This window comes from Kogia breviceps, chromosome 3 (genome assembly GCF_026419965.1).
Source record: "Kogia breviceps isolate mKogBre1 chromosome 3, mKogBre1 haplotype 1, whole genome shotgun sequence".
Lineage (NCBI taxonomy): Eukaryota > Metazoa > Chordata > Mammalia > Artiodactyla > Physeteridae > Kogia > Kogia breviceps.
In genome coordinates, this window is record NC_081312.1 from 144380448 (window position 1) to 144402364 (window position 21917).

The following is a 21917-nucleotide window of genomic DNA, read 5'->3' on the forward strand; positions in this document are numbered from 1 at the left end:
ATGCCCTCTGGGACCGTGGCCAAGTCACATCATCTCTTTGTGTCTTCGGTTTCTTCCTGGTAAGTTAAATAAAACTATTCTACCACTTCCAATCTCATAGTATATTATAAAAATAAACGTAGATAACCGAGGTGAAAACATTGAAGGTTTTGTTTTGTGGGGGAAGGTGGTGGTGGTAGTTGAAAGACACTCTCTGAAGAGTCTGTGAAAGGAAACCTTTGGACCTTCAGCCCACAACCTGCTCATTAAATTAAACTTAATACACATGTATTGACACTAACTGTAGATGCAGGGTTATAAGTTTGGTTTTGTGTGGTCTTCCTAAGAGTTCTGTATGTTTATTGAAAAAAATCCTCATATTAAGTGGTCCCTTGCAGCTCAAACCTGTATTGTTCAAGGGTCAGTGCTAACTCCTGCATTCAGACCTTATCCCATGCCTGTGCCAGTTCCCATCACTAAGTCTTGACCATTTTAATTCTGTTTCTACTCAAGGGCCACAAAGCCTTGCTAGATATTGGTACAGAAAGGTGCTGTGCTTGGAGCTCCCCACTTGAGCCTAAACTGTGGCTTGGGGTTCAGATACACCTGGGTATGTCTGAGGAACTGCTGGGGCAAGGCGCCAGAAGCTTGTTTACTGGAGTGAATGAGGAGCTTCCTGAGACAGAACATGTCCTCAGAAAAAGAGTCAAACAACCTGAGCTTGAGCTGGAAACAAAGACTAAGTCTTGAGAAGGGAGAGGTCCCTTTACATCCAGTCCTGTGTCTCCTGGCCCTTGTCTGAGTCCAGTAGGAGTGGGGAAGGGATAAGAAGATGGAGGCTATGGGTAAAAGCTGAAATATCTGTTTCAAACTTTTCAAGTCCCACATTTCACATTCATAACACATGCTCTCACCTTTATTAGAAAAGTCGGGCTTCCCTGGTGGCGCAGTGGTTGCGAGTCCGCCTGCCGATGCAGGGGACACGGGTTCGTGCCCCGGTCCGGGAAGATCCCACATGCTGCGGAGCGGTTGGGCCCGTGAGCCATGGCCGCTGGGCCTGCGCGTCCGGAGCCTGTGCTCCGCAAAGGGAGAGGCCACAACAGTGAGAGGCCCGCGTACCGCAAAAAAAAAAAAAAAAAAAAAAAAAAAAAAAAAAAAAAAAGTCAAGCTATCAACGTAAGTGCAAGCAACAGAAAAACAGACTGGAGGTAGCTTTTGAAAAATAAGGAATTTATTATCCCATCAAATAAGAAGTTTGGAGGAAGGTAGTTCCTCTACTGGTTAATTGAGTAACTCAAGTATGTCACTGAGGCCCCAACTAGATTTCTTCTTTCTACCCTGGCATCCTCAGACAATGGTAATTTCTCCTGCTATCTCCCTTCAAGGCAGCATCATAGCTTCAGCATTTCTTGGCATCAAATGCAGTCAAGGGAATCCAACAAAGAGGGGTGTTGTCTCCCACTTCTTTCTTTCTGTCTCTGTCTCTTTCATAATAAAGGAAGGTTAACCTTTCCTAGAGGCCTCTAGTAGAACTGAGTCCCATTGGGCAGACTTGTGTCAAACACACATCCTAAACTAATTACTTGTTGAAAGAACGATGCCAAACATAATCTACCTCACATGCTGGGATGCCAAACACAATCTACCCTGCATGCTGGGAAGAGAAATTACCTTCCATGAGCATACAAGAGGGTATAATCCAAACAACATCAGATTTTGCAAGGGAAGAAATTAGGAAAAGTGGTTGCGGCTTAGGTCTCAAAAGTTACCTTCATTTTTCTTTTTCTTTACCTCAAAATGTTTTTGTATCTACTCTCCTTCATTACTTCTAAATTTTAAAATCTTCCTTCATATTCTGTCTTTACTAGTTCAATGGAGAGGTAATCTGGTTCCATTTCAAGACTTGGCCCTCCGTCTATCTACCTATCCAAGACCTTGCTCTTATCCTAGCCACTCACAGTGGTCCCTAAGCCACAAGCCATCACTTGCAGGCTGTTCTACCTAGCACTCCATTAGTGAGAATTAGAGATCTGAAGCCCCTTTTGTTGTCTCAGGAGAATCCAGGTTGAAAGATGGAAGAACTCGTCTAAATCCTATCAGGAGAGGGTGGAGAGGTGAGGAACAAGGGCAAGCGTTTTCTTTCCCAGCAGGGTTCTTTACCCAGAACTTTTATGTCTGGCTCAGCAATCTATGAGTGCCACGTGGTATCCTCAGCTACTTGGTTTCAGACTGCTTCCATTTCACCTTCTCCCTCCCCATTAGTACTGATCTGGAGATTGGGTCCCACTCTACTATTCCAAGTCACAACCTGCAGGAACTCTGATAATGGCCTGAACCTGAAACTTGTTCCATTTCTTTCCTATACTCGTACTCATTCATTTATGTCATTTAACAAATATTCAGTGTTGACTCTCTTCCAAGTATTGTGTTATGTGCTGGGAAGATGCTGGTGAATAAGTCAGAGTTCCTTGCCTTCAATGAGTTTACATTCTGGTGGGGAAACTTGGCATGAAATTCCAGGTTATCTCACAGGGACCAGAATGGAAGTAAAACTTTGAAAGCAAGGCCGAGTCATTAAGTCTGCAGCACAACCCATGTTTTAATCCTTCAAAAACAGCTACCATTATTAGTCTAAATTATTTTGATCTTTACACAGCTCAAAACATATCACATCTTTTCACAAAGGCCATTGTTTCAGACAATTACAGTTTCCAGCAATATAAACACCACATAGGGCAAGGCTCTTATGGTACAGTAGGCTTTATTAATAACATGCCTTGTCAGCTGAACAGGCTAGGCTATAGATGGATGATTACAGCAAAAATGGAGGCTGTATCTGATACAAGCTTATGTATCATCAGAGTTGTTATCCTATCTCTGCTCACAGTCAGGGACCTGCCAGATCTTATTCAGCAGAATGGTTTGGAGATGCAATGTCAGAGATAAAAATATTTACTGTTGCTTACCTTCCTTTGGCTATGCTTGCCTGAGGATGTATAGTAAAAATCAAATTTTAATTTTTTAAAATGTTTTCAAAATTCACTCAGGTTTGTTATTCCTACTTCATTTATAGTAGAAAATACGTTCTCCAAAAACGCACTACACTATATTGAAGATAAACCTGCTTATATATTTTCTACTAATAGCACTTCTGCTTCAGAGGGTGCCATGGACCCTCAGTGTCTAATTTATCTTGGCAGTGTCTGAAGTGGAAGTAAACTGATTCAGACTGAAGGTCCTGAAATATGAGTTAGGGAAGGTGGATATAGCACAAGTGAAATGAGAGCATTTAAATGAAATATGAACTCCAGTCAATCTGAATGAATTCCCATAGCACCTCAGTCCAGGAAAAAACCTGTAAGGGTTTTAATCCTCACTCAAGCCATGACAAAGTGCATGACCCTAAGTGAGGCAGTTAATTAATTTCTGTGTCTTGGTGTCCCCATTTTTATGACAGGGTTAATCAAACCTGTTGCACCTGCACTTGAGTTCAGAAGAAAAGAGAATTACACGCTTTCTGAAATGTAGCTGATAATTATCAATCAGTTATCAACAGGAATTTATTGAGCCCTGCATCTACCCATTATTATATGTCCAGGGCCTAGCAAGTACCCTACATATAAATGCTAAAGAAATCTTTGTTGCATGAATGCATGAGAAAATAAATCAATGAGCCATGAACTACTGCATGCCAGGTCGTTTGCTATGGAAGACTCGAGATTCATCCCTGCCTTTAAGGAACTAACCTTCTAATGAAACAAGACATACACAGATAAAAATATACTTAACAATTAAGGTATGAAATGCCAAATGAATGTAATAATCCATTATCTTCAAACTAGAATTTCCGGATTCTTAGCTTCATTATGAATTCTTCTTGACCTACTTGAGAATATGCCTAGAAGTATTGCATAGAAATGTTAGAGGATGTTTAATAAAAGACTTTAAAATATCGAAATCTATTTCATTAGGATAATATTCTGTAAGGAAGTGGAATTGAAATATAAGTTCAAGGGGGAAAAAGACATAAAACTGTTAAAAAAGAACTTGTTTATATTACTTCTTTTTGTATTTTTATTGAGGTGTAACATCCATACAGTAACATACACAGACCACCACCTAAATCAAGATGTAGGTGATGCCCTCCCATCATGACCTTTCTCAGTTACTTTCTCAGTTAATCTCCTTCTTCCTTGACTCCAGAGTTAACCGTTATTCTGACTTCATACACTATAGAGTTCTGTTACTGTAGCCTGCTCTTGGAAGTTGTGTAAGTTTAATTATATGGTATGTTCTCCTTTGTTCCAGGCTTCTTTTGTTCAACATTATGTCTGTATGATGCATCCATTGTTGCATACATCAGAGTTCATTCTTTTTAATTATTGAAAAATAGCTATTCTCAAAGTGGGGTCTGAGAATTCCTGGAGGGGGTACCTGAGAGTTTTCTGGGGGGGGGGTCCATGAGTCAAAATAATTTTCATAATCATTTAGCATTTTATTTATTTGCCTTTTTCAGTGTGTTGACGTTTTTGTTGATGGTACAAAAGCAATGATGGTTAAAACTCCTGGCACCTTGGCATGACTATTTTTTCCTTAGATTCATACTCTTTATGTCTTTCTGAAATATCTTTGCTTAACCCAAGGACATAAATATTTTCTATGATACTCTTTTCTATAAGTTTTATGGTTTTAGGTTTTACAAGTAGGACTATGATCCATTTTGAGTTAATTTTGGCATATGGTGTGACTTCAGGATTGATAGTCCCCCTGCTTTAAAAAATATATATATGGATACCCAATATCCAGTTGTTACAGTACTACTTATTGGAAAGACTACTCTTTCTCCCTTTCTCCATTGAATTAACTTGGCAGTTTTGTCAAAACACTCCCTCCTGCCCACATACACACACAGACACACGTGTGTGTGCGCACTCTGTTTCTTACTTTGTATTCAGTTTCATTGATCTGTATGGCTATCCTTTCACCAATACTATAGTTTGGGGAGAATTGTTATGTTAACAATATTGAATCCACTGATCAATGAAGGTTGTATATCTCTCTTTTATTTAGATATTTTTTACTTTCTTTTAACTATATTTTGCAGTTTCCAATATAAAGATCTTTTGTTAGACTTATTCATAATTTTTTTGGTGCTATTGTAAATGGAATGGCTTTATAAATTTCATTTTCCAAGTTTGCTGTTAGTATGTAAGGATATATCTTTAATGTTTACTTTTAGCAGATTCTTCTATATGAACCCTGTATCCTATGACCTTGCTAAATTTACTTATGCATTCTAGTAACTGTTTTCTAGACTCCCTGTGATTTTTAACATTAATAATCATATAATTTGCAAATAGAGACAATTTACTTCTTTTTCATCTTAATGTCATTTATTTCTTTTTCTTTCCTTCTTACAATGACTAGGACCTCTAGTACAATGTTGAATAGAAGTAGTTATAATGTCATATTTACGTTGTTCCCATTGTAGAGGAAACAGTTCTATCTTTCACCATTAATTATGCTATAGATGCCATATATTCATTTGAGGAAGTTCCATATTATGTTTGGTTTGCTGGAAGTTTTTATCAGGAATAAATGTTGGATTTTTTCAAATGCTTTTTCTGTATCTATTAAAATGATCATATAGGTTTTCTCCTTTTGTCTGTTACTATAGTGAATTAACAACTGATTTTAAGATCTTAAACTTGTGTTTAAGATTAAATCTTAATCTTGTGTTACTGGGATAAATCCTACTTAGTCTTGAAGCTTTATTCTTTTTTTATACTATCGACTTGGTCTGCTAGTGTTTTGTTAAGGATTTTGCCTCTGTATCCATGAAAGATATTAATCTGTAGTTTTTTATACCATCTTTGTCAGGTTTTGGTATTATGCTTATGTTAGTGTATTAGTTTGCTAAGATTGCCATAACAGAATACCACAGACTGGGTGTCTTAAACAATAGAAATTTCTTTTCTCACAGTTCTGGAGGCTAGAAGTCCAAGATCAAGTTGTGGGCAGGTTTGGTTTCTCATTAGCCTCTCTCCTTGGCTTGCAGATGGCTGCCTTCATGCTGTGTCCTCAGATAGCCTTTTCTCTGTGCAAGCACAAGCCCCTGGTGCCACTCCCTCTTCTTATAAGGGCAACAGTCATATTAAATTAGAGCCCTACCCTAACAGTATCACTTTAACTTAATCACCTCTGTAAGGACCTTATTTCCAAGTATGGTTATATTCTGAGGTATTGAGGGTTGGGACTTCAACACATTAATTTTCTGGGGGACACAATTTAGCCCATAACACTTGGCCTCATAAGATGATGTGAATAGTGTTCTCTCCTCTCTTTTCTGAAAAACATTTGTATAACTGCTATTTTCACCATTGAAACTGTCTGGCCCTGGAGTTTTCTTTTGGGGAAGGTTCTTCATAATAAATTCAATGTGGTTATTAGATGTAAGCCTATTAGATTTTCTGCTTTTCCTTGTATGTATTTTGATACAATGTGTATTTTAAGAAATTTGTCTTTTTCATCTATGTTGTTGAATTTGTGGGCATAACGTTGTTCATAGTGTTCTCTTATTATTTTTCTAATGTCTTAGGATCCATGCTGACAGCTCTTTGTTTTAAACTCTTGTTTCAAACAGTTATGCCTATTTTAAAGAACTGAAGAAGAAAAAAAATCAAAATTCATTTGGTTATTATGGATGCTTGGCTTTTCTGTATATAATTTAAAGTTAGTTTGTCATTTTCTATAAAAAGGCTGGGATTTTGATTGAGTGCCTTGAATCCATACACTTGTTTGGGGAAAATTGCCACCTTAACAATATTAAATCTTTAGATCCATGAACATGGTATATCTCTTTGTTTATTTACATCTTCTTAAGTTTCTCTCATGGAAATATTTCAGTTTTCAGGATAGAAATCTTGCACAAATTTTGTTGGATTTATTTTTAAGTACTTCATATTTTTTGAAAATTATATTGTTATTTACATTTCAACTTTCAGTTGTTAATTGCACATATTTTTATATATTAGCATGATATCCTGTGAACCTGCTAAACCCACTTATTAATTCTAGCAGGTTTTTTGTAGATATTTCTGAAATTTTTTAATGTATATAATTATGTCATTTGTGAATAAAGACAGTTTTTTTTTCCTGTCCAGTTCATATGATTTTTTTTCTTTTTCTTCTCCTACTACACTGAAGTACGCAGGCCTGTCACTGTTGTGGCCTCTCCCGTTGCAGAGCACAGGCTCTGGACCCGCAGGCTCAGTGGCCATGGCTCACGGGCCTAGCCACTCTGCGGCATGTGGGATCTTCCTGGACCAGGGCACGAACCCATGTCCCCTGCATCAGCAGGCGACTCTCAACCACTGCGCCACCAGGGAAGCCCAGACTAGATTCTTGAGTACAGTATTGAGTAGAAGCAAGGAAACCAGATATCCTTGCCTTGTTTTCAGTCTTTTGAGGGAAAACATTTAGTCTTTTATCATTAATTATGATATTAGGAATAACTAGTAAATTTACTAGTCTTTTATCAGGTTGACGAAGTTCCCTTTTGTTCCTGTGTTGCTGAGATTAGTGCATGTCTTCTTAATATTCTTTGTGATTAAATGGGAACTACACATAAATTGCCTGCGTATGTATGTATGATGATTGTCTCAGGAGAAAGCACTTGTGCAATTGACTTGTGCACTGAAATGGTTGCTTTTCCATAGAACACCATTTTTACCTAAAAGAACCAAGAACAAACTATGATTACTCAGATATTTGGCAGGTATTTTGTCAAAAAAAATTTTGTGAGCCTGCTCCTGCAAGGCAAACAACTGACTATATTTGTGGACATTGTTAAAATTTGCATTTCCAGACAAAAATTAGAAATTTGGAATGTTTATATTCACTTAACATCCTCCCAGTACTTCATGACATTTCTGTTGAGATTGGTGGTGATATTAACAAATGTGACTTTTCTGCTATACAATGAAGTGTGTCAATATTTGGAATATTTTGGTGAACCAATATTTTAAGAAGCTACTACTTATCAAGTTTTTTTAAAAAATTAATTAATTTTATTTTTGGCTGCATTGGGTCTTTGTTGCTGTGTGCGGGCTTTCTCTAGTTGCAGTGAGCGGGGGCTGCTCTTTGTTGCAGTGCACAGGCTTCTCATTGCAGTGGCTTCTCTTGTTGTGGAGCATGGGCTCTAGGCCCGCAGGCTTCAGTAGTTGTGGCATACAGGCTCAGCAGTTGTGGCTCGTAGGCTCTAGAGCGCAGGCTCAGTAGTGTGGTACATGGGCTTAGTTGTTCCGCGGCATGTGGGATCTTCCCGGACCAGGCTCGAACCTGTGTCCTCTGCATTGGCAGACAGATTCTTAACCACTGCGCCACCAGGGAAGCCCACACTTATCAAGTTTTGATGTAGTATTAAAGAAGACTGTTTGCAATTTTCTGAAAAGGCTACTGGAATAATACTTCCGTTTTCCACTATATGTCTTTGTGAGGCCAAATTTTCTTCATATACTTCAACCAAATAACATATTATGACTGATTGAAAACAGAAGCAGATATTAGAATCCAGCTGTCCTCTATTAAGCCAAACTTAAAGAGATTTGCAAAATCTAAAGTAATGCCACTTCTTACTAATATTTTTCTTTAGAAAATATAGTTGTCATAAAATTATGTACATTAATATGTAATGGTTTATTATTGTTTTTAATTGTGGTAAAATCTACATAACATAAAAGTTACCATTTTAAACATTTTTAAGTGTATAGTTAAGTGGCCTTAAGTACATTCACATTGTTGTGCAACTGTCACCACCATTCTTTTCCAGAACTTTTTTTTATCTTCCCACACAGAAACTCTTTAACGTTAAACAAAAGCTCTCCATTTGCCTCTCCCCCCAGCCCATGGCAATGGCCATTTGATATTCTGTCTCTATGAATCTGACTACTCTAGGTACCTCCTATACATGGAACAATATTTTCCGTTTGTGCCTGGATTGTTTCACTAGCATAATGTTTTCAAGATTTATCCATGTTGTTACTTTTATTTTAAAAATAAATTAATACAAAATTTAAAAAATCTCTTGGTCTTAATTTTTAATATGACAAATATTGATAGAAACACCCAAATAGACTAAAACAATTTAGTGTCCTCAATTAAGTTTTAAGAGTATAAAGGGGTCCTGAGACCAAAACGTTTGAGAACCATTGCTGTATAATATCTCTGTGTATGTATGCTTGTACGTACCATAATTTATTTACCCATTCTACTGCTGAGGAACAGTTAGTTGATTTCTCTTCAGCTTTTAATTATTATTGATAAAGTTGTTATAAATATTCTTGTACATATACTGTGGGAGACCTCTACACCAGTTTCTCTCTAGCAGAGAAGTCTAGGATGTCTAGGAGTGGTATGGCTGAATCTTTGTGCCTTTTTATTTATTTTTAATAAATTTATTTTATTTATTTATTTTTGGCTGTGTTGGGTATTCGTTGCTGCACATGGGCTTTCTCTAGTTGTGGTGAGTGGGGGCTACTCTTCGTTGTGGTGTGTGGGTTTCTCACTGCAGTGGCTTCTCTTGTTGCGGAGCATGGGCTCTAGGCACACAGGCTTCAGTAGTTGTGGCACGTGGGCTCAGTAGTTGTGGCTCGCGGGCTCAGTAGTTGTGGCTCACCAGCTCTAGAGTGCAGGCTCAGTAGTTGTGGTGCACGGGCTTAGTTGCTCCGTGGCATGTGGGATCTTCCTGGACCAGGGATCGAACCTGTGTCTCCCGCATTGGCAGGCAGATTCTTAACCACTGCACCACCAGGGAAGTCCCCTTGTGCCTTTTTAAAATGAATGGTGGTAGATATGAAATCTCTATTGTATTTAGGTCCCATTGGATACATTTCAAAGAATATCATGTAATAGATTTATTTTAAATGCTAATATTTACAATATGTAGGATGTTTATCCTTTGCATTTGTTTAAACTTATGACAACAAATTTTAGATTTCAATTTAAACATGTGACGGCATATATCATTTAAATACATTATTTTAGGAGGTAAATGAGCAAAGTGTTTTGAAGATTACTAGACAGTAGACCCTTTAGGAGTTCAGAAGAAGTACAAGATAATTGAAGGTTGGGGAGGTTTCTTTCTCTGTCCCTCCTTTCCCCCTCCTTTGCTCTCTTCCTCCTTACTTTTCCTGTTATCTGACAAATATTTACTCAGCAACTATTATATGCCAGTCACTCTGCTAGACATTGGGGATATGGCTGTGGACAAGACAGATAAGGATTTGACTCACAGTCTAGTGAGGGAAACAATCCACATGAAAACAAGCTACTGAAATGACTAAAAATTGTATTAAATATCATGAAAGAAACAAATGAGTCTTATGATAGGGGATAGTGGTGGCATTGGCTGTTATGTCATGTGGTTATGGTGGCTTCATGTTGGAAGAGCTAACTGTGCCTAAGAGCCAGGGGAAGATCATTCCAGCAGAGCCTCATACATACTAAGAGCATTAACAAGGCTTTGAAGAAGAAAAAGCTTGGAATGTTCCCAAAACTAAAAGCAGGCCACTGTGATGCAATTACCGTCAGACTTTGAGTCTTTATACAAAGAAGCTACATAGTTAACCCTTGAAGGTGTCTGTACACAAATATATAGTTAATATAAACTATATAATAAAGTAATAATAAAATTTAGAAAACATACTGTTGATCATCTTTGAGAAGTGATAGAAGTGAACAAGCCTCTACTTTCCCCTGAGGACAGAGACAAGGAAGGAAGGTTGGTTCAGGAAAAAAAAAAAAGTTACTTTATCTGCATCAGTATCAGCACTGCTATCATCCAGGCAAGTGTCAGCCCATTGAGAAAAAGATTGTATTTTGTTAATTTTTGTATTTCCAGTACCCAGCATTGTACTTGATCTGAAGTATATACTTAATTCTTGTATATTTTAAGGGAGAGAGAAACTGGAGTTAACATTTTTATTTAGTTCCAACTCCTGTACTGGAGCCAATTAAACAAAATTAAAAGACACATAGAATCCAGGGGCAAAAAATGCAGCATCTGCAACAAACTATAGGTTGATGTGCTTAATAGACTTTATAAACTGGCATATTGGTTAAGAGCATATTCTGGAGTGAGAAAGATATACTGCAATGAAGGCAAATTAGGGATAGGGTGAGTGTTTAGTTGGCCAAGGGAAGTCAGGACTTAAGAGAAAGAAAAAGAGACAGACAGACGGAGAATGAATGAATGAGAATGGGAATATGATGGATCTGTGATGTCTGTGAAGGTCATTCCTAATTTGGTGCCCCTAGAGCTGGCCTTCAGATGTTCCTTTACCATATATGTCCTCTTTTTCTGATCTTATACTGAGGGTGAAAATATAAATCGAAGAGACATATCCCTTCCAAACTGTCCAGCCTCAGAGACAATGACAGAGGCCTGAGTAATCCGTGAATTGATAACTCCCTGAAGTGCATGCTGTCTCTTAAAAAACTTAGTCGTAACTTGTGCTGACACACAAGTATATTGTGTGTATTTATTATAATAATTGTATTCATTACATAATATACTCCTCTTAATTTTGAGGAGGAAATGAACTAATTTTTGCACTATGTGATTTTTCCAGTTTCAACCAAGCTAACTTCTGACAAATTAATTTGTTCAACAAGATTGGGTACCTTGTAGGTGCCTCTGGTACAGGGGTAGCAGATACAGTAGGGGTGAATAAAACAAGTGAAGTCTATGACTTTATAGAGCTTTATACTACATGGGAGTGAGGTAGGACAGATAATAAAAAGATAAGAAATAGCATAATAGAATGAGACATAATGATAGCTTTGGGGAAGAAAAATAGAGCAAGGAAAGGAGCTCAATTAATGTGTGATCAGTGTTGGGAGAAGCAAGGTGGGGCAAAGCGTGATGGGAGAGCTTGAGTCCAGCCAAGCACTCACTGCCATGAGGAACCTGACCCTACCCATCCTCAGTTCTCAGGCTAATTTTCACTTAATCAGTGTGAATTTGTCAGGGCAAGACCTGGAAATCAAATGGTAATAATAGCTGGTATAAATGCCTGGAAATAAAAATGTCTCAAATGTCCTCATTTTCTACCTGTGCTTTCCAATTTGCTGACAAACCAACAGCTGAAGTTAAAAAATACAGTACCAAATGGTTTATTGTAATAATGAGATGGTTGGTTTGAAGGAATATTTGTCTAATAAATAAGATTTGAAAAAAGCAACCCTCAGAGGACTAGAGCTAGTACTAGTGTTAAACTGGTTTTGTTTATACTGGTGCCCTTGAAAAGTTTCTTACCAACCATCTCAACCAATGAAAGACTAATACCAAAGCCAATGGTTAATTCTGTCTCCTAAGCTTACTCTTAGTTCATCCCAAAGCACTCTCTCCTCCCCATTCATCCCCTCCTCTTTCCTTCCCCGTTCTCCATTTTCTATCTAGATTTTATATAATCTCATCCAGAGCCATCATCATCTATATGCTGATGACTGTAATTTTATTCAACATTATTTTCTCTTCTGAGCCCTATGCTAGTATATCTAACTGTTTACTTGATTTCTCCACCTGTATGTCTTATAAGTATTTCAAATTAAACATGGTTAAAATAGAAAACTTGGTTTCCATCTGCTTTCTCCAGTTCCCCAATATGGACTTCCCTAAATCTTTTCCATCTCAATAAATTATATCTCTGTCATTTATCCACTTTCTTGGTATAAATATCTTGATTTCTCACTTTAATTCATATCCCACATTCAGTCCATTAGGAAGTTTTATTGACTCTAACTCCAAATTATATTGGCAACCAGCCATTTCTCACCATCTCTACTTCAATAGCCCTAGTTTAAAAGATGTAATTATATCTTGCCTAGTCTACTGGGAGAACGTCCTAAGTGGTCTCCCTTCCCAGTGTATGTGAGCCAAGGCTGCTGGGCTTAGAGGGTGTTGAGGCCTTGTTGTGAGCGTGAGGCTCAGAGTGCATGGTGTGTGCATTGGAAGGACAACGCTGAGGTGGCACTAGACCTGAGGTGGGGTCTGCAAGGTTGCTGAGGGAATGTGGGCAGTTGGAGGAGAGCCTGAAGTCTCTCCCCACACATTTGCACCACTAATAGGTGGTGCAGCAGGAACTAGAAAAAGCAGTATGCAACAATCAGGAACCAGGAAGAGAAGCCCTCTTCCTCCTACAGTGTCCCTCCTGTGCTCTCTATAGATAAAGTTTAACATGTGCTCATTGTAAGGGAGAAATGTTTCAGAGCAGGTACTGAAGGGTGAATTGAGAGCTGAGAGGGAATAAATTGATAACTGGCACAAACTCTTTCAAAATAATAAATAAATCTTAGTTATCTTCACAAGTCACCACAGTATAAGACTTCTTATTACCTTCTTTCTGGGATTATTCATAGATTATTTGTGGAACTGGAAATTAAATCTAGAATGTTCAATTTCCATGTCTTTGTTCCCATTCGTAGGTGGAGTTTCTCCTTTGAACATCACTGATACAATTAATAACAAAAAATCCAACAATATATGCAAGAAATGGAAAAAAAGATGCCTAGGCACCAAGTATCTGGGTCCCTGAGGCCACATATAGCAAATGCTTGGGTGGAGGGCTGGACATGGACAGCAGTGCTTGATGGTTAGATAATTAATGAAATGCTTTTTTCAAACAGATATTCTCCAAAGAATAAGAGTCTATATACTTTACTGTGTGAATCCCTCTGTAAGAGCAGAACTAGTCTGTGAGCCCAGATTAGTTCATCACAATAGACACCTAGCAAAAAGCAATTTTGCTTTTTGTTATGCTAGGGGAAGGTAAGGTTTGAGGGAAGATTTAGGACAGGGGTGTTTATTTGTGTCCCTCCAAAATTTGCATACTGAAGCCCTAACTCCTAGTGTGTCTGTATTTAGAGATGGGGCATCTAAGGAGGTAATTAAGGTTAAATGAGGTCATAAGGGTGGGGTTCTGATCTGATAGGATTAGTGCCCATATAGAAGAGATACCAGAGAACTGCTCTCCACCTTCCAACACCATCCCCATGCACTCACCAAAGAGAGGCCAAATGAGCACCCTGCAACCCAAGGGGAGAGCTCTCACCAGACATGAACCCTACTGGCATCTTGATTTTAGATTTCTAGTCTCTAGAACTGTGAGAAAGTAAATTTCTGTTGTTTAAGCCACCCAGTCCATGGTATTTTGTGATGACAGCCCTATCAAACTCCTACAGGAGGTAAGAGTAAAAGGCACTATCTGGAAAGGGCAAGCTGGGGGCGGGGGGTAGAGTGCCACAGACAGGCAAGGAGCAGCATGATTTTTCCAGACACTTGTGTATTTTGGGGGTAGAGGAAGAGACATGGTAAAAGAGGAGAGTGGAAGAATAGCAAAAAGAAATTCTTTCACTATGCTACCATTTTGCTTAAAACTGGCCTTTTTAACCAAGGAAGGGAAGTGGACTCAGGGTATCCCCAAAACATATTAATACCCTCACATTTTTCTACTTGGCTTTAGAATTATTATTTTTTTACTTTCATCTGAATATAAGTCTATAGCAGTTTTCTTTTTTAAATAAATAATTAATTAAATTTTTATTGTCATAGTTTAAATATTATATGTTTCAGGTATACAACATAGTGATTCACAGTTTTTAAGGGTATACTCCATTTATAGTTACTATAAAATATTTGCTATGTTCCCTGTGCTATACAATATATCCTTACAGCTTATTTATTTTATACATAGTAGTTTATACCTCTTAATCCCCAGCCCTATCTTCACCCTCCCCCTTTCCTTTCCCCACTGGTAACCACTAGCTTGTTCTCTGTATCTGTGAGTCTGTTTCTTTTTTGTTATATTCACTAGTTAGTATTATTTTTTAGATTTATAGCAGTTTTAAAATTAAGTATCATAAAGGCTTAACTCAGGAGAAGTCAAGAAACTAGTTGTCATTCCATGTAGAATGCAAGCTCTAAGACCTACTTCCAACCATTAAACTTCGCCTATATAGAAATGGAACCTCAACTGCCCACTTGGCTCTCCTTAGTAAAGAGGAAGCTGGAAGATCATTTGCACTTGAAAGGACTTCTCTACAGAAAAACTCAACACAGGATGTAGAGATATCCATGAGATCGTGAATTAGGGATAAACTCAGTAGTATTCTGATATCAAACCAGCAGATGCTCAGTGAAGCACTGAATGATCAAATGTGGTATAAAGTAAATAAAGTGTTAAAAATAAGCTTTGTTTCAGACTCTTTTCTACATTTTGTTTTCCCAGAGACATATTCACTATACCTCTTCATGAAACTGTGGCCAGTTCAGTAATGCATCCTTAAATTTATTTCCCCTCCTTTTCTGCCTCCTTTGCTTATTTCCTCACTCTTGATATCCTCAGATTACAAACCTCTCAATGAAGTGCTATTCCTCAAACTTGCTCAGACTCTGTTTCCTAGATGATCCAAGCTAAGAAAGTAGCCAAAACAGTATCAAAATGAGTGCTTAAGATATTTCGTAAATAAATTGAGTCAAAATTTGCTGCAGATACAGAAATGTGAATAATTATCCTTTGGTAAGACTAAGAATTCTTGGCAATAAAAAGCCCTAAAATTGAGATTAAGAAAAAAGAAACAAAAAACTTCAGCATTTATGACACTGACATTTTTGGAGAATACTTCCATTTGTATAGAGTATTCATTATTTGGGAGTTATATGATATTTCCTCATGATTAGATTCAAATTACACATATCTGGCCAGAATATTACATAATGATATTTTGTCCTTCATAGGGTATTGTATCTAGAGATACATGGTGTCCATAATATCACTGTCTTAGTGGTATTAATTTTGATCATCTGGTCAAGGTTATGCTTTTTTAAAGTATGCTCTTAAATATCTCTGTTTTTTCCATTTATAACCTTGTCATAACTTGACAACACTACAACACTAGCAGGCTTTATTATTGCCTCATGCTCCACCCCATCACAACTACCACTAAAATGTGAGCACCACAGAGGCGAGGATTATTGCCTCTTTTATTCACTGATACAAATATTCCAAGCACATGGTACAGTTCTAGCACATATTTACTGAAAGAATGAGTAAAAAGATAATTCTGATTAGTAAAAATGTCTAATAACACAATTTGTTATTAAAAAATTCTTTATGACAAAACATTATTACAGCCATGCTAATTCAGCAGTCCATGGTTATAGGATACAAGAACAGGCTGGAAAATATATGATTAAGGATAATTAAGCCTTCCCGCCCCATTTTAGCCAATATATTAAAACTATCCGTTGCAAAACTGATTTAGGTTGCATTGAAAATTCCCCTTATCACTCTCTGGAAGTAATACTAATAAAAATGATATGGCTAAGACATGAGTAGAAGGAGGAGGTATGAAAAAGAGAGAATGAATGTTACATGAACATATCTAGATATTGCTCACCAGTGCTGAACTTGATCGTAGGAAGACAGGCCTCACTTTGCATAGTTCTGACACGCACGATTTCCTGTTACCATGGTTTAGTTAAATAACCCAGTCCTCCAACATCACAGTTCACATATCAGTTACCATGGTTCAGTTCAGTCCAGTAATTGCATAAAATACAAACTTTGTTGCTAGCTCTTCAGTTCACAAATCACTATGTAAATAACATGCACACCATGATCAGTGACCAATCACGCCACTTCAGTCTGTCAGTGACTGGTCACTCTGCATCTGTTATTCAGTTCACAGATAGAGCAAAAGTGTGTAGTTGTGTTACCATCTTGTCTCCAAGATGTGATAAATCCACATGACATTTTACAAAAATGGACAATCAGAAGAGAGAACTGGCCAACAGAGATGAAAGTACAGCAAATAACCCAAAATGACATTGCTGGAAGTGAATTTTGTATCAAAGATAAATGGAATTATAGCATAAATAGCTGACAGTGGGAATGTTGACACTGTCACCATTTGAGGGACTCTATATATGCTGCCAGAGGAACTTAGTGAAGGCACATTTATCAACATAAAGAAGGAAAGTAGTTGTGACAAAAAGGATGAAGATGTCCCAGAAGTAATAGAGGCCAAACAACCTCCATGTTAAGGGAACTTTTGGAGATATTTCACAGTATGAATGTGAAAAGGATAAAATGTTGGAAGTTGATGCAAACTTAGGAAGGAGTATGACAATTCACTAGGGCATATGAAAGATCTTCGCTCCCTATACAGTAAGTTATCAGCAAGAAGAAGGCAAGCAGTGTTGAAAATACTTGATACATTTTTAACTAATAAAGCACTTTAATTCTCAATGTTTCTAGTGCCTTAAATTCCAATATTCTAAGTAAATAATAGCTTTACTATTTTTTTGTTCTCTGTACATGTATAGCTGACAGAGTTTTAAAATTTCACAAAAATTTAAAGCTCATGAAGCAATAATAATTTTTCCATTATTTAAATCACTTTGCATAATTTCATCTTGCATGCTCATTTTTTGGTTCTACATTGCCATGCAAAATAAAGATTGCCTTTACTGTATTCAAGGTAAAGTGCAAATTAGATGCTCAGAAATGAAAAATAGAAAGTTCTTACCATAGGCATGATCTGAATAAAATTAAGAACCACTGACTGAAAATGATAAGCTGTAGACGTTGGCCTCCCACTTGGATCAATACCAAATCTATATCTCTAGCTTGGGTTTCCAAGTGTTTCTGGGTGTTCCACCAGCACTTCACATATAACACATCCAAAGCTGAACTTCCTCTTAAGCCTGCCACCTACCACAAAGCCCCAAGTAACTTGTTTTTTCTGTAATGAAATATCAGTCAGGATTAGTTTCGATGGCTAGTGACAGAACCTGGAATAATTGTAGCTTAAATAAGATAAAGATTTATCTTTCTATCAAAATAAAACTTCAGAATTAGGCAACCCAGAACTAACATGGTGACTCACCAATTATCAGGAATCCATATTTTTCTTCTACAATCTTTATCACAAAGTGTCTATCTTCAAGTTACCTCATGTTCACAAACTGGCTACTGGTGCTCCAAACAGGCAGAAAGAAGGAAGGTAAAGAAAAAGTGCGTGCCACCCTGCGGAGTCAGTGTACTTTAGAGAATATTCATGGATGCTCCCTGCAAAGATATCTGCTTATGTTTTGTATCATTATGTCTTATTAGACAAAATTTGTAGATTGGCTATTAGATAAGCAGTTAGTGTTTTTTGTCAGGCATCATTAATGATTCAATCATTCACCTAGGCATCAAGCCAGAAACTGAGAGATTATCTGAAATTCTTCTATCTCTCCCACTGCCCATATCCATGGTTAGTTTATTATGCTACCTAAATTTCTTTCAAATTTGAAACTCCACTATTTTCTTTAAAGCTTCATTGCCTAAAATAGTGTGTGACACAAACTGCTGTGTTTATAAATGTTTGTGGAATGCTAATTCAGTAACTGCTTTTCATACAACTGGGGGAAGTTACCTCAGTGAACTTTAAATTGGGTCTCCAAATAATATTCAAAGAGTATTCCTATTATATTATAAAGTGTAATTCCTGGAGTTCTTTAAGTCACAAAGTAGTTTCCTATTCTCTAACACTAGTAGGATTTGAATTAGTTATTCAACTATAAAAGTATAGAATATGGGCAAACATACTCCCTTCTCTAGTATTTAATTTTTCTTAATTATATTATTTTGTTAATAGCGGCTGTCTCTTGTACTCTCTCTTCCAAGAGACCTCTATGAGCTGTTCCTCAGTATGCCCACAGCACATGCATATAGTCATACACACACACACACACACACACACACACACACACACACACACACACACACACAAAGTGATGGCCTGAAAAGTCTTGTTCCTTAGCAAGCCAAATGTCAAACATCTCAGTGGCAGGTATGAAAGACAATAGCCTGTCCCTGCTGAGCCACCTGCTGAATATTCCATATGCCAGGTGCTAATTTTAGGAGAAAGAAAGGAAAATTTAAAAATGTATTCTCTTTTCATTGCTCCATAAGAGCCTTCTTTCCTCTTCTCCTCAAGTAGCTGCAGCAAAAGCTTACATGAATGCAAAATGAAAGCAATACTAGAAACAAGATATAATTTAAAAGAATTCACCAGATGACTTAAACAAATAAACCTATTGGGTTAACCTTATTCTGGAGAGAATAAACAGTGTGACTGGCCTTGGATTGATGGAATTCACTGGAATAGAGCAGGGCTGACAAATTGGGATAAAATATTTTGCAATTGTTCTTTATCTTGGGACAAATGACCAGCGTACTTTAAATTCATTTCCTGCAGCTGGTGAGCCGGTGGCCAGGTCTGCATCCTACCCCTTGTAGCCAACAGTCATTTCTTGACATTGACAGGTTGGCCCCATTTGATTAGATTTTCAACAAAACAATGTACATTGCAGATCATTTTCAAAATATTTTTGTTTCTCCAGTACCTGACATTCTGGTATAATTGAAGACCTCGGCAAGCTCTGAACATGCTTGGAAAATGGGTTGTTTTGACAAGCTAGAGAATAGATTATTTGCCAGCAATCTGCAGGCCGGAGCTTTAATAGTGGTCATATTGCAAATGCTATTTTATCTTCACCTATAAAATTTTCCTTTGTAGCTCTGAATATTTCAATTGCTCAAATAATTTATCCTAACACAGCAGCACTGGGAGGGGACAGTGGGAGCAAACACACGGAGATAATTGTTGCAATTTCTTATTATATTCGAAGTCATAATTTCATTAAGTTAGGTTTTCAGATTAAAATTTCCCACAAAGTTGAAGTCATATCAAGACAAATATGATTCTGTATACTAATAAATTGGATGTGCAGAAATTCAAATAGAAGTTATGAAACAAGGGATCAATTAGATATACAAAGGCTAATGACTTACATTAGAAATATCTTAGGCCTCGAGACACTGGTTCAAGATGGCAGAGTAGAAGGACGTGTGCTCACTCCCTCTTGCGAGAGCACTGGAATCACAACTAACTGCTGAACAATCATCGACAGGAAGGCACTGGAACTCACCAAAAAAGATACCCCACATCCAAAGACAAAGGAGAAGCCACAATGAGAAGGTAGGAGGGATGCAATTACAATAAAATCAAATCCCATAACTTCTGGGTGAGTGACTCACAAACTGGAGAACACTTATACTACAGAAGTCCATCCGCTGGAGTGAAGTTTCTGAGCCCCACGTCAGGCTTCCCAACCTGGGGCTCCGGCAGCAGGAGGAAGAATTCCTGGAGAATCAGATTTTGAAGACTAGCAGAATTTGATTGCAGGATTTCTACAGGACTTGGGGGAAACAGACTCTACTCTTGGAGGGCATACACAAAATAGTGTGCACATTGGGAACCAGGGGGAGGAGCAGTGACCCTGTAGGGGACTGAACCAGACCTATCTGCTAGTGTTGGAGGGTCTCCTGCAGAGGCGGGGTGTGGCTATGTCTCACCGTGAGGACAAGGACACTGGCAGCAGAAGTTCTGGGAAGTATTCCTTGGTGTGAGCTCTCCCAGAGTATGCTATTAGCCCCACCAAAGAGTGGGGTAGGCTCCAGTGTTGGGTTGCCTCAGGGCAAACAACCAACAGGGAGGGAACCCAGCCTTATCCATCAGCAGACAAGCAGATTAAAGTTTTACTGAGCTCTGCCTACTAGAGCAACAGGCAGCTTTAACCACCACCAGTCTCTCCCATGAAACTTGCACAAGCCTCTTAGATAGCCTCATCCACCAGAGGGCAGACAGCAGAAGCAAGAAGAACTACAATCCTGCAGCCTGTGGAACAAAAACCACATTCACAGAAAGATAGACAAGATGAAAAGGCAGAGGGCTATGTACCAGATGAAGGAACAAGATAAACCCCCAGAAAAACAACTAAATGAAGTGGAGATAGGCAACCGTCCAGACTAAGAATTAGGAATAACGATAGTGAAGGTGATCCAGCGACTCGGAAAAAGAATGGAGGCAAAGATCAAGAAGATGCAAAGAATGTTTAACAAAGATCTAGAAGAATTAAAGAACAAACAAACAGAGATGAAGAATACAATAACTGAAATGAAAAATACACTAGAAGGAATCCATAGCAGAATAACTGAGGCAGAAGAACGGATAAGTGACCTGGAAGACAGAATGGTGTAATTCACTGCCAGGGAACAGAATAAAGAGAAAAGAATGAAAAGAAATGAAGATAGCCTAAAAGACCTCTGGGATAACATTAAATGCAACAACATTCGCATTATAGGGGTCCCAGAAGGAGAAGAGAGAGAGAATGGACCCAAGAAAGTATTTGAAGAGATTATAGTTGAAAACTTCCCTAACATGGGAAAGGTAATAGCCACCCAAGTCCAGGAAGTGCAGAGAGTCCCAGGCAGGATAAACCCAAGGAGAAACATGCTGAGACACATAGTAATGAAATTGACAAAAGTTAAAGTCAAAGAAAAATTATTGAAAGCAAAAAGGGAAAAATGACAAATAATATACAAGAGAACACCCATAAGGTTAACAGATGATTTCTCAGCAGAAACTCTACAAGCCAGAAGGGAGTGGCATGATATATTTAAAGTGATGAAAGGGAAGAAGCTACAACGAAGATTACTCTACCCAGCAAGGATCTCATTCAGATTCGATGGAGAAATCAAAAGCTTTACAGACAAGCAAAAGGTAAGAGAATTCAGCACCACCAAACCAGCTCTAACAACAAATGCTATTGGAACTTCTCTAAGTGGGAAATACAAGACAAGAAAAGGACCTGCAGAAACAAACCTATAACAATTAAGAAAATGGTAATAGGAACATATATATTGATAATTACCTTAAACATGAATGGATTAAATGCTCCAACCAAAAGACACAGCCTTTTGAATGGATACAAAAATAAGACCTATATATATGCCATCTACAAGAGACCCACTTCAGATCTAGGG

General features: G+C 37.8%; 1 pseudogene; it reads left to right on the forward strand.

The window, feature by feature from the left end:
• The window catches only part of LOC131752895 (U2 small nuclear ribonucleoprotein A' pseudogene), a 95836-nt pseudogene continuing 73919 nt past the window's right edge, over window positions 1-21917 (forward strand).